This window comes from Sorex araneus, chromosome 1, assembly GCF_027595985.1.
Source record: "Sorex araneus isolate mSorAra2 chromosome 1, mSorAra2.pri, whole genome shotgun sequence".
Classification (NCBI taxonomy): Eukaryota; Metazoa; Chordata; class Mammalia; order Eulipotyphla; family Soricidae; genus Sorex; species Sorex araneus.
The window spans coordinates 269,411,827-269,424,574 of record NC_073302.1 but is presented as its reverse complement, the minus strand read 5'-3'; the positions used below and the strand labels follow the sequence as shown (position 1 = coordinate 269,424,574).

General features: G+C 42.9%; 1 protein-coding gene and 1 pseudogene across 1 annotated transcript in view; one reads left to right on the top strand and one right to left on the bottom strand.

Annotated features, from left to right (window-relative positions):
* The window catches only part of KLF12 (KLF transcription factor 12), a 724,988-nt gene that overhangs the window by 31,883 nt on the left and 680,357 nt on the right, over nucleotides 1-12,748 (top strand). The gene's annotated exons all lie outside the window — the stretch shown is intronic.
* LOC129402184 (COMM domain-containing protein 9-like) overlaps nucleotides 1-12,748 on the bottom strand; it is a 79,876-nt pseudogene that overhangs the window by 9,403 nt on the left and 57,725 nt on the right.

Genomic DNA, 12,748 nt, shown 5'->3' with positions numbered 1-12,748 from the left:
CCAGGGTAGCACATAACTCACCGCTTGCCCTGGGTCCGTCCCATCCCTCATCGGGACCCTGCTTTTGGGGTGCTAGGAACTGAGGGCAACTGAGACTTAATTAGAGAAAGCAGATGCCCGGGAATGAATAATATTTGAGGCCAATTAAGCATAATATTGTCTTCTTGTGTCTATACAAAAAGGACATAGCTTTGAATAAATTATGCAAAGGACTCAAGGAGAAGAGAAAAATATATACAAGTCAACAGAACATTAAGAAGCTACAAATAAACACAGAGGAATGGGAGCACTGTAATGGGAGTAACCCAATAAACCTAAACTACCTGAGGCTATGTAATCCTACAGGGGTACAGGCAGCTGACAGCCAATGTCATCACTGCAGTCTGACATGGTGCCCAGTGTCAGGAGAGAGAGAGAGAGAGAGAGAGAGAGAGAGAGAGAGGGAGGGAGGGAGGGAGAGGTGAGGAAAAGAGAGAGGGGGGGAGAGAGAGAGGGAGAGAGGGAGGGGTAGGAAGGGAGGGAGAGGGAGGGAGGGGGAGAGAGAGATAGAGGGAGAGAGGGAGGGAGGGGAGGGGAGGAGAGAGGGAGGGAGGGGGAGGGAGGGAGAGAGAGGGAGGAGAGGGGGAGGGAAGGAGGGAGGGGAAGGGGGAGAGAGAGCTAGAGAGAAGGAGGGAGAGAGAGGGAGGGGAAGGGAGAGGGAGGAGATGAAGGAAGGGAGGGAGAGAGGGAGAAAGAGAGAAAGGGAGGGAGGGAGAGGGAGGGGGAAGAAGGGAGGTAGGGAGAGAGGGAGAAAGAGAGAGAGGGAGGGAGGGAGAGGGAAAAGAGAGAGAGGGAGAGAGGGAGGGGAGGGAAGGAGGGAGAGGGAAGGGGAGGGAGGGAGAGAGAGAGGGAGAGAAAGAGAGGGAGGGAGGGAGAGAAGGAGGGAGGGAGAGAAGGAAAGAGAGAGGGAGGGAGAGAGGGAGGGGGAGGGAGGGAGGGAGAGGGAAGGGGAGAGAGAGAAAGGGAGGAGGAGGGAAGGAGGGAGAGGGAAGGGGAGGGAGGGAGAGAGAGAGGGAGAGAAAGAGAGGGAGGGAGGGAGAGAAGGAGGGAGGGAGAGAAGGAGGGAGGGAGAGAAGGAGGGAGGGACAGAAGGAAAGAGAGAGGGAGGGAGGGAGGGGGAGGGAGGGAGGGGGGGAGAGAGAGAAAGGGAGGAGGAGGGAAGGAGGGAAAGGGAGGGAGGGAGAGGGAAGGGAAAAGAGAGAAAGGAGAGAAAAAAGGGAGGGGAAGGGAGGGAGAGGAAGAGGGGGAGGGAGGGAGAGAAGGAGGGAGAGAGAAGGAGAGAGAGAAGGAGGGGGAGGGAGGGAGAGGGAGGGGAGGGAGGGGGAGGGAGGGGGAGGAGGGGAGGGAGAGGGAGAGGGAGGGAGGTAGGGGGAGACAGAGAGAGAGAGGGGGGGGCAGGCCGCTCCTGTCCTGCCAGTGGGGCAGCCCGACACTCCTCCACAGCCGCCAGGAGCTCAGTGCTGACCCGAGGCTGGGACACGCGGGGGTGGGGGGACAAGCCGGGCAGTGACCCGGCTCGTTTGTCGGCCACGGCGGAGAGCTGGTCCCGGAGGCGGCCCAGCCCGCCGAGCCTGGTGTCCCGCGTCTCCTTTCCTCAGCTCCCCGGGCACCGCGGTCACGGACAACGGTCTGTCCCCACCCAGAACGGGGTGTGTGGGGGGGATATCTCCCTGGGTCTTCATCTGGAGCAGGCAGACGGGGACGGCCGCGCGGCTGACGCTGTCCGAGGCCGTGTGGACGTCCACTCTCCAGTCGAGGGCCCCCACGCCGGGCGCGGCCCGGGGACCGGATGGTTCTGGGCGTCAGGTCTCCCAGCAGATCCGTGCTCCAGGAGGGTCTTCGTCCGCAGGTGCTCGAGGCTCTCTCTGGTGGAGAGAAACCCTCCAGGAAGAGAGCCGGGGTCGCGGAAGACCCCCAGGCGGGTGAGCGCGAGGCAGCGCAGGGCCTGGAGCAGCTGCTCGGCCCCCACCGGGGTCGCAGACAGGCTGGAACACAGTCACCTCCAGCAGCGGCCGGGCACCAGGGGCCGAGCTGGACCAGCTCTCCCGGCAAGGCTGCAGGGCAACATCGTTGGAGGAGGCCTTCAGCAGGCTCTGGGGCGCAGCCCAGTGTCCCGCGGTCAGTGTGGCCGTCTTCCCCCTCCAGTTTTTATTTTTTAATTTTTTTTAATTTTTTTGGTTTCGTTTTACTTTTTTGGGTCACACCCGGCAATGCACAGGGGTTACTCCTGGCTCTGCACTCAGGAATTACCCTTGGCCGTACTCGGGGTACCATATGGGATGCTAGGAATCGAACCCGGGTTGGCCGTGTGCAAAGCAAATGCCCTACCTGCTGTGCTATCGCTCCAGCCCCACTTGATTTACTTTTAAGTTCTGCACAAGTAAAAATTGGAGGCGGGGGGCTGGAGCGATAGCACAACGGGTAGGGCGTTTGCCTTGCACGCGGCCAACCCGGGTTCGATTCCCAGCATCCCATATGGTCCCCCGAGTACCGCCAGGAGTAATTCCTGAGTGCATGAGTCAGGAGTAACCCTTGTGCATCGCTGGGTGTGACCCCCCCAAAAAAAGTAAATTAAGTAATAAAGCCCACTCACTTTATTGATCATAGATTTTATCAACAGTTTAAATAATGGATTTAGGGGCTGGAGTGATAGCACAGCAGCAGGTAGGGCATTTGCCTTGCACGTGGACGACCTGGGTTCGATTCCCAGCATCACATATAGTCCCCTGAGCACCGCCAGGAGTAATTCCTGTGTGCATGAGTCAGGAGTAACCCCTGTGCAATGCCAGGTGTGACCCCAAAAAACAAAATAAATAAATAATAAATATATTTTTTTTAAAGAATGGATTTAAGGGACCCTCTGCGCCTAAAGACTTTGATTCCAGAGATGTAACACATTCGGGCATCCAGCGCAACAACCGAGAGCAATGCACTGGGACTGTGAACTGGGCTACAACTCTGTGCTGCCAGGGGTGGATTTTTTTCCTCCCCACCCTGTCTTCCTGCACGGAAAGCGGTGGCCTGGCGGCACCCACGTGGCAGGCGCCATCTTCTGTGACTCCAAACCCAGAGTTATTCGGTTTTTACTTTTGGGGCTCCCAGGAACTCATGGGAAGGGGGTGTAACCGGCACGCCCTCGGCCCAGATAAATCCGGAGCCGCTGAGCGAGAATCGGACCCTCTGCGCCTAAAGACTTTGAATTCAGAGACTTCTTACAGCAATGCACTGGGACTGTGAGCTGGGCTATGTAATTTCTGGCAGAATTTTCCCTGGACTTTATACAGAAATCCTAAACCGCGTGGACGCTGCCGCGTCCGCGCGACTTACATTTATAATTGTCAGCAATGTGAAACAGTTCCTTTTGAACAGGTCTGACTTGGGGGGGGAAACTCCAAATAATAACAGTAAGTTTTTGTTGAAATATTGAAGGTTTTTAATGTAGCAGCCACCTCTCTGGACTGTGAACTAAGCAAAAGCCCCAAGCTGGCCGACGCGGCATGACGTACACCATACTATGAAGGGGGATGAGGGGGAAAAGAAAAAAAAAAGGGAAAAGGAAAAAGGAAAAAAAAAGAGAGAGAGAGAGTTATGTACTTGTAGCAGTGGGGCTACATATCTCTTCATTTCCAGCAATGAAAAACTAATTATCAAATGTAGTAGATCTGTCTCTCTTGGTTGGAAACTCCAACAACTATAGTGAGTTTTGTGTTGAATTATGGAATGTAATCAAGGTAAAGAAAAAATGAAGTGAAATTCATTAGTTATACAGTAGGGGGTAGGGGGTGGGGGTGGGGGGTATACTGGGGTTTCTGGTGGTGGAATATGGGCACTGGTGAAGGGATGGGTGTTTGAATATTGTATAACTGACATATAAACCTGAGAACTTTGTAAAAAAAAAAGTATCTTGTTGCATCTTAAAAAAAAAAGAATGGATTTAAATGGCTTGTTTCCATTTACTTCAGAGACTTCAAACTCAGTGTAGGAGGACTGATCAGGGCAATAATCATCAGATCCTCTCTCAGAGAGCACACTTGACCATATAAGGGTGCAGTAATAGACTTGGAAACTTGAACACATTTCTTCCCTGAGCACATGGTTTTCGTCTATAAGGGAATCATGAAAATGGCTTGCAGTGTTTGTGAGGACTGGTAATAATCCTTTTGATCCATAGTAGGAATTCAATCAATAATTACACCACTAATATGTCCGGCAGCTGCCCAAGATAAATTTTTAAAAGATTTATGCTCCCATTTTCAACTACACGGGCTGGTAGCAAAACACAGTTCCATTAAAATCTGTTCTTTTGACCCATTGTTGACTCTGATGGCTTTCAGTACTGCTGGTATTCTGGAATGAAGATAACATCCTTGAACATCTCTCAGCTTTCAGAGATTTTCATCTGTTTCCTATATAGTTGCACAGGTTTCATGTGGGAATTATATCCAAGCTTCTTAATATGAACTTAAGGATCCTTAAAATCTCAGACCAAACAAGCTTACATCACATTACAATGCCCATTATGTACTTTGCTCTTAGCCTTTTGGACCCACAATGAACCGCCATCCTGATACGTCTTCCAGGGCTGTTTTGGCTCCAACTAAACTCTTGGACTTTGATGTTATTAACTCCTTTTGTTCATTCGTTTGAGACCTGATATTGCCAACTCTCTTCTTGTTCTTAATATTAAAGAAAATGTCAATAAAAGTTCTACTTATTTCAAAGTCCAGTGAGACATACTAAATTATAGTGCAGGATACTTTTTTTTTTCTTATCATAGAAATCTAGATCACACTTTACCAGTGAGAAAAGTTAGTTTGGGATATTACTAAACATTTATTCTATCCAATTTCTTCTAGTTAGAGTCTAAGCATGAGAGAGAGAGAGCCAAATATAGTTCCCTTAGATGGAACTGTCTAATAGCAACTAAATTAAACTGTACACTGGGACTTTCTACTTCCCATTATGGCTTAGCAGCCCAGAGCTGTGATGAAAAATACTTTTCTCCGTGGATGTTAAGGACAGTTATATCCAAGAGGAAAAGATCAAGTCGTACAAAGTTCTCTGCCTTATAAATCTATGGGAAATGGCACAAAGGTTATGGACTTTTGCTGTTTCATCAGTGCTGATATAACTAAACCTCTGTGAGTAGTAGTGAGGAAAGATGTATAGCAACTTTCAGAGAAATCAGGTGAAGTCTCTTCCCCACTTTGAAAATAAAAGGAGTCAAGAAACAGCAGGAATATTAATTCCTCCTTAGAGGCTGGTAGTGTAGAGACATAGTTCAAAGGACTGGAGCTATGTGAAACCCTAAGTTTAATCCTTAGCACCACATGGCCCCTAAAATACCTTCAGTTGTGTCCCTGGTGACTGGGTCTGAGCCAGTGAACTATAACTACCCAGCTTGGCCAAAGGAATCCTCCAAAAATGTCCTCCTCTACAATGACACTATCATATAAATAACTAGACATTTAACTGTGATTTTCTTGGTCAGTTTTAGCTCTGAAGAATAACAAAAAAAAATGTGCTACACATTTAAGTGAGATTGAAAACATTCAAATGGTAGAAAATTAGTTTTATAGCCCATTAAATCATACCACATATTTACAATATTAGGGAGAGTTGATAAAAGAAAGAGTGGCCATTAGGGAGAATTTTTTGAATGAGCTTAGTGGTAGGGTATGTGCTTACACTCTGTCTCAAGTCAAAGGACAGAGTTTTAACAAGAATCTGCTAGAATTCATCTATGTTCTTGGATCACTTTTAATCACTTGTAATCACTTATCATCCCGATATTCATCAATTTGCTTGAGCAGGTGCCAGTAATGTCTTCATTCGTCCCAGTCGCGTGCTAGTGTAGCCCAATGGCGTCTGCTTGCTCCAGGAACATGAAGAACACCAAACCATTTGTTCAGGGTCTTAACGAAGATGTCTGACCATCTCATAGGTGGGCGACCAGGTGTTCTTTTGACATCCCGTGCAATCCAGTCAGTAACAGTTCTAGTCTAGTGGTCATCTCTAACTCGCATTACATGTCCGGCCCATCTGATTTTCAACACGTTGGCAAATGAGACATCATCCCTGATCCTCAATCATCGACAGAGGTCGGAATTCTGGATTCCTTCTCTCACTTGAGTGAACTGTGATACTCCAAGCATACCTCTTTCGATCCCTCTTTGGGTGATGTGAATAGTTTTCTTATCCTGTTTTCATAGGGCCCAGGTCTCTGAGGCATATGGATATTTGGGGGATATATCTGATAGCCGAATTGTGTATAGGTGCATGTTTGTGTTTGTCTGCTGTATGTTTGTTTGTGTTTGGTGGGGAGTGATGCCAGGGACCCAATTCCGGGCCTCACACATGCAGGGGAAAAAGCTCTACTGCTGAGACATAGCCCCAGTGCTAGTGCCCAAGTGTTATTTAGAAATCTAAAGTGACAGAGGAAGGCTAGCAGATTCCTTTGTTGAACAGGGAAATGATTGCTGCATTAAGACTAGCAACAACTGATGTAGACCCAGAATTTATTAAATTTATTGAAATTTATTGAATTTATTTACAGGAAAGGAGAGAGGAACTAGACAATGAATGCATGGAAGTTTCTATTGGATCAGATCTGGCTAAATGAGTGAAAAAAGAAAAACAGCTATCTATGAATATCTTAGATCCTGATGTACAATTACCTAGAATAGGAAAAGATCTCACCAAAGTTAACTTGGTCATCTGTCCAGATAGATTCTTATGCGTGAGGGGCCAGGGAATAACCAGGACAAAGAAAAATAGAAATTCTCAGCAAGTGGTTCAGTGAAAAGAATGAAGGCTGGAAAGTTATCTAGTGCAGGAGGGGAGGCTCCAAAGAATGCATATGTTTATTTGTAATGGAAAATGCAGCATTAAAAATCTCCAAGACCAGGGGCTGGAGCAATAGCACAGTGGGTAGTGCATTTGCCTTGCACACGGCTGACCCAGGTTTGATTCCCAGCATCCCATATGGTCCCCTGAGCACCACAAGGAATAATTCCTAAGTGCAGAGCCAGGAGTAACCCCTGTGCATCGTCAGGTGTGATCCAAAAAGCAAAAAAATAAAAAAAAACTCCAAGACCACAGAAGAGATCGATGCCTCAAATATTAACAGGTACAGGAAGAACAACTTGCCTGCAAGCTAGCTCTCTTGCTCATTACTCCACCATCTACTTTGACTCTGCAGAGAGAAAAATACCCACCTAATAGGAGGAGATACAAATGTGAAAGGTGCGGAGTGAAAAGCCACCTGTTCTTCATTCTTCAGTGTAAGGGGATAGGAGCTATCTCAATTTGAAAGCAAGACTGATGTTATGATAGTCGATGAGGCCGGGCATTTAATTACTAAACTGAGAGTAGATTTTTATGCTTAAAAGTGAATTTTGGGAGCTGGAGCAATAGCACAGCGGGTCGAGTGTTTGCCTTGCACGCGGCCAACTCGGGTTAGATTCCCAGCATCCCATATGGTCCCCTGAGCACCATCAGGGGTAATTCCTGAGTGCAGAGCCAGGACTAACTCCTGTGCATTGCCAGGTGTGACCCAAAAAGAAAAAAAAAAGTAAATTCTCTTTGGTTGGGTGCTCAGGGCTTACTCCTGGCTTTGCTCAAGAGGACTATACATAGTGCCAATGATCAAACCTGGATTTACAGAGTGCAAGGCAAGCACCTTACCCACTGTACTATGAAGCCAGCCCAAGAATGAAAATTTTAAGTCATAGTTCCTGCCTGAATTTCATCCAGGAGAAGGGGCGAGACCAGACCCGCATAGCTCATTTTAAGGTACTTTAAGAAAACAATCGACCACAGCTCTAAGATTATATCTTCTAAGTCATATTTGTTTGTAACTATCTTGAGTTCATTTTTCATGCTTCTGACCATTCTGCTATCTCCAGCCTAACTTGTTGATATTGTTTTCTTATACTTAGCAAATACTCAGCAATTGGCACATATCTGGCACTAAGTATTTGCCAGATAAAACAAGGGAGAATACCATGGGCTCCTGGAAACAGTTAAATAGAATTGTAAGTGTGTGAAGGAGAATGTATCACATCCTATTGTCACCAACGGGATCAATAAGACTTTATAGGGCTGGAATGACAGTACAGTGGGTAGGGTCATGACCTTGCATGTGGTCAACCCAAGTTCTATCCCCAGCACCCCATATGGTCCCCCGAGCACTGCCAGGAGTGATCCCTGAGCATAGAGCTAACCCTGAGCACCACCAGATATGCCCACCCCCCAAAAAATTAGACTTTAAGGCCATGAACATATATGATATAAACCATATAAGATTAATAACATTCTACTAGATATGTACTTCGATCACCAGAATATTTTTTAAATGTTATAGCAGGAGAGAATATGGAGTTGAAATAAAACACTTATCCTTCAGAAACAAAAGACGTGATCAGAATGTAGATGGCAATGTGAAGAAATTTGTAATTATTTTATAGTAAATGAAACCAGAGAACAAGAGGAAAAACACAATATGATTGAAGAGTAGGTCACCAGGCTTCTGGCAGATCCTGAAACTGACACAGACATTTATGTGAGGAAAGTAGGTTAAGAAGTCTACCAGAAGCCTATCAAAGGCACTGATAGAAATACTGCCAAATCAAGGATCAAGTTCAATGAGGAGGACAAGAACCACCCAAATTCTATGATATGTTTTTATTCTATAGGCATCAAAGAACTTTGCTTCTCCAGTCATAAACTTTGCAAACAAAAAAGAATTATCTCACTCAGATTGCAGAATTGAAGATGAAACCAGAAGAATAAAAGACTAGACTAAATAAAATATAATAGAAGTTCGACAGAAACAAATGAAATGAAATCGTCTGAAAAATACTTTGGAGTATGTCAAATCAAATCATTAAGCAAGATGGATAGTTATCTATTCTTCATAGAGAGTTGATACCCCAGGTTGCCTAACTCTTAGTGTATCCCCTTTTAAATTCAAATTATTGAATCATATATTATGTATGAATGCTATTTCAGGTCATTTGATGAAGAGAAGGATGTTATTTTGTCTTGATGAAATCTTTGACAATATTGTCTCCATTTCTTCCATTTTCTATCTCCCAAATAGAAAGCTATTTTAATGAATTGCCAAGATAAGGATCATTGGGGTGTTTCTCTTTGGAAGTTGCCTTATATAACAAAGATAATTTTGGAGTATTTTATTTATTAATATTTTGTTATTTAAAGAAACTCAGTTTATGTAGTATTGAAAAAATGAAGGGACAAGCATTATTGCAAAGTTCTAGATGTTTTAAAAACTTTACACCCAAATAGGGATTCATCTAGTTTTCATATTGCATTGGGTCTGTCCTCTGAAGTTTAAGAGAGTCAAAAAGATAAAGAGGAAATGTATAAATCATCGAAAATCAAGAAGTAAAAAAAATGTATTGAATGCCTTTTGTGCAACACCGTACATACCTCACTTACCTCATTTAATCTTCATTAAAATCCTATAAGGGATTGTTATCTTTCTTTGAGGAAATTGAGATTGAAATAGGTCAAATCAATGTTTCCTTGTAATATATGTGTTAGATCCAAATTCCAAACCCAGACCTATCCAAAAATCAAAGACCTTTCTTTTCTTAGTGTACCCTATACCAATATATCTTTGTGCACAAAGAACAAGCAGCAAAGGAAATGGAAATATATGAGTTATTATGGGTAATTTGAAAAGTTTGTATGACTGAAACAACCTCTATTATGAACAATTTTGTAACTCATAGTATCTCCTAAAAATTAAATAAAAAAGAAATTATTTTATAACACTAAAATTAGGTTAAAATAAATACTTAGGTAACTTATACCAAACTTAAAAATGATAAATGAGCAAGAGTTATAAATTATAAAACTTGACTAATGAGCATTAAACACAGCTTAAATTATTGAACATTAGTATTGTAGAGATCTTAATTCTTATTCAAAATAATCTGTATTATTAACTCAAAGACCCAAAGCTGATTAATTTTTTTAACTTGATAAAAATATCAAAACTTATATGTAAGGAGAAAATGTCTAGAAAGAAACTAAACAAACAAAGTGAAAATTTGAAGTGTAAGAGCCAGAAGAAGACTTGTCTTCTAAGCAGCCAACTCTGATTCAATCGATTCAATCTCTGCACTGAGTATGGTCCCCTGAACACCACCAAGAATCACTCCTGAGCACAGAGTCAGGAATAGGCCTTGAGAAGAACTAGATGAGGACCTCCCTCCATTCAATCCTGCCAAAAGCTCTTTTTAAAAAAATAAGAAAACATTTCCACATGTATTTTTACATATATGTTAACTGTAAGTAAAAATAAAAATTTAATAATTAATATACACTGCATCTCAAAAAAAGACCTCTCTCTACAAAAAAATTAGATTATTAATAAGTTAATTGACTCAACTGATTTAATTCAACTGTTTGAATTATTAAAGAATAAACAGTAATTCTGGCAAGATGAAAGTCAGGTCGCATGATTTGTGAGCTTAAAATACCCCAATATTTTCCAGAGTTTCTCAGTTAACAGATTCATGGATGCCTTGAATACCCTATGTAAAATTGCCTATGTTTTCTCCCTGACTCTGGCACCTGTGTCTGTTTCCTTTCAATCATTTTTCCGCATGCACTCTGGCCTCCTGGAGATCCTTCAAACAATACAAAAAATTTCCTATTATAAGATTTTGCCTTTGTGCTTCACTTTGCTTGGAAATCTCCTCCCCCAAATATGAACGTGATTCCCTTTTTACCTTATTCAGATCTTTGTTCAAACATGAGCTACTCATGAGGACTTCTCCTATTTCTCTTAAATTATACAAATACAAAGAAAGGTAATGTAACTGAGTATTTATATACTCTCTGGTGTGAAAGGCTCCTTAGCAAGGCTCACAAATTACTGTCATTACCGGGTAACAAATTTTGCAACATCAAAATTTAAAACATCTGCTTCCAAATATGAAAATAGAATCAAAAAGCAAGCAACAAGAAAAATATTAAGAATGTGTGCTACAGAAAGGTTTATTTCAAAATGCGAATTAATACATAATGATGTTGATTTATATTTTGCTCATGTGAAACATCAGAATGACTGTTATTCTGATTAAATATACTATTACTTAAAGAATTTTAAACTTCAATTTTTAAATGGAGCTATAGCACAGTGGGTAGGGCATTTGCCTTGCATGCAGTTGACCCAGGTTTGATTTCTCTGTCCCTCTTAGAGAACCCGGCAAGCTACCGAGAATATCCTGCCCGCACGGCAGAGCCTGGCAAGCTACCTGTGGCGTATTCAATATGCCAAAAACAGTAACAACAAGTCTCACAATGGAGACGTTACTGGTGCCCGCTCAAGCAAATTGATGAACAATGGGACTACAGCGCTACAGTGCAACAGTTCTACCTATGAGAAAAGACCATTGTAAAAAAAATCGGGCAGAGAAATGGAGATGATTCTTCCAATTGGGGGTGCTCGAAAACAGTGTTCCAGGAACCAACGTGATGGTTGAGTACCAAGAGCTGAGGATGCAGTTCTTGTTGGGTCCTATGGTACCTGGACCCCCAGAGATAGTCTCAGTGGTGCTTGGAGGCCTCCAGGGCTACACCTGACAATGTTTCGTGGGTCATGTAGTGCCCAGGACCTAATTGGTGCCAGGCACATTCCTTGCTTGTGTCCTAGTCCCCTGTTGTATCTCCCTGACCCATTGCAAATAAAATTCTTAAACATACATAAGAACAATATGCTAATTGACATGGATCTGGAGAAAACTGAGTGGGAAGATATTCTCACTCATTGTTAAGAAAATAAGTGAAAGACAAAATAAAGAGACACGAAATTTGCAAAAATAAAATGAACAGTAACATACAACTTTGGCAAGAGTGAAATGAAACAGACGTTTAGTATCCTACACAGCCAGTTGATGCTTAAATAAATGTGATCTATATTAAGAACAAATTGGCAAGATGAGTCAAAAATATTTAAAAAATACCTACCTTTTGACCCAGGAATTTCACTTTTGGAAATGGACCATACGGAAATAATTAGGAACAGGTGGAAAGAGTTAACTACAAAGATGTAATAAAATGGTAATGTGCAACCTTAGAGGGAGTAAGGAATGTAACAGGAAGCAATGAGATCTCTTATTGATGGGGGGATGGGAGTAGCTGTGTTGATTATATGCAAATAAGATTTCGATCTGTTTTTCTTTAGAGACCATCTGGAAGTAGCAGCTGTATTGCATCTTCACTAAAGCTAGAAGAGGAAGAGTGGGCTTAAGCTTCCACACAGAGACTTAGGTTAAATATAAGAAAGTATTTCCTTGTAAGATTTGTAAACATTGGTACTGGGCGAAGAAGGAGGTGGTATAATCACATTCCCTGGCAGACTTTTATTGCAAAAGAGGTTTTTATCAAATTAAGATGATTTGGGCGCATGCCTTCAATAAGCAGGATTTGATTCTTTAAGTTCATGTTCAGTCTTCTATTTTAATTATACTTTAATGCTAGAGCAGTTCATTCTATGTGTGTGGTTTGAGCCTCTATTAGGATAACGACCACCACATTTCATTAAAATAATATGTAAAATTACTCTTTATTACCCGAGCAAAATACATTTCTGAGAATTAGGGTGGGAGGTTCTAGTGTCAAACCACCAGCTGCCATGCATTACATAATCACAGTAATATTTGTAATCCTTTGG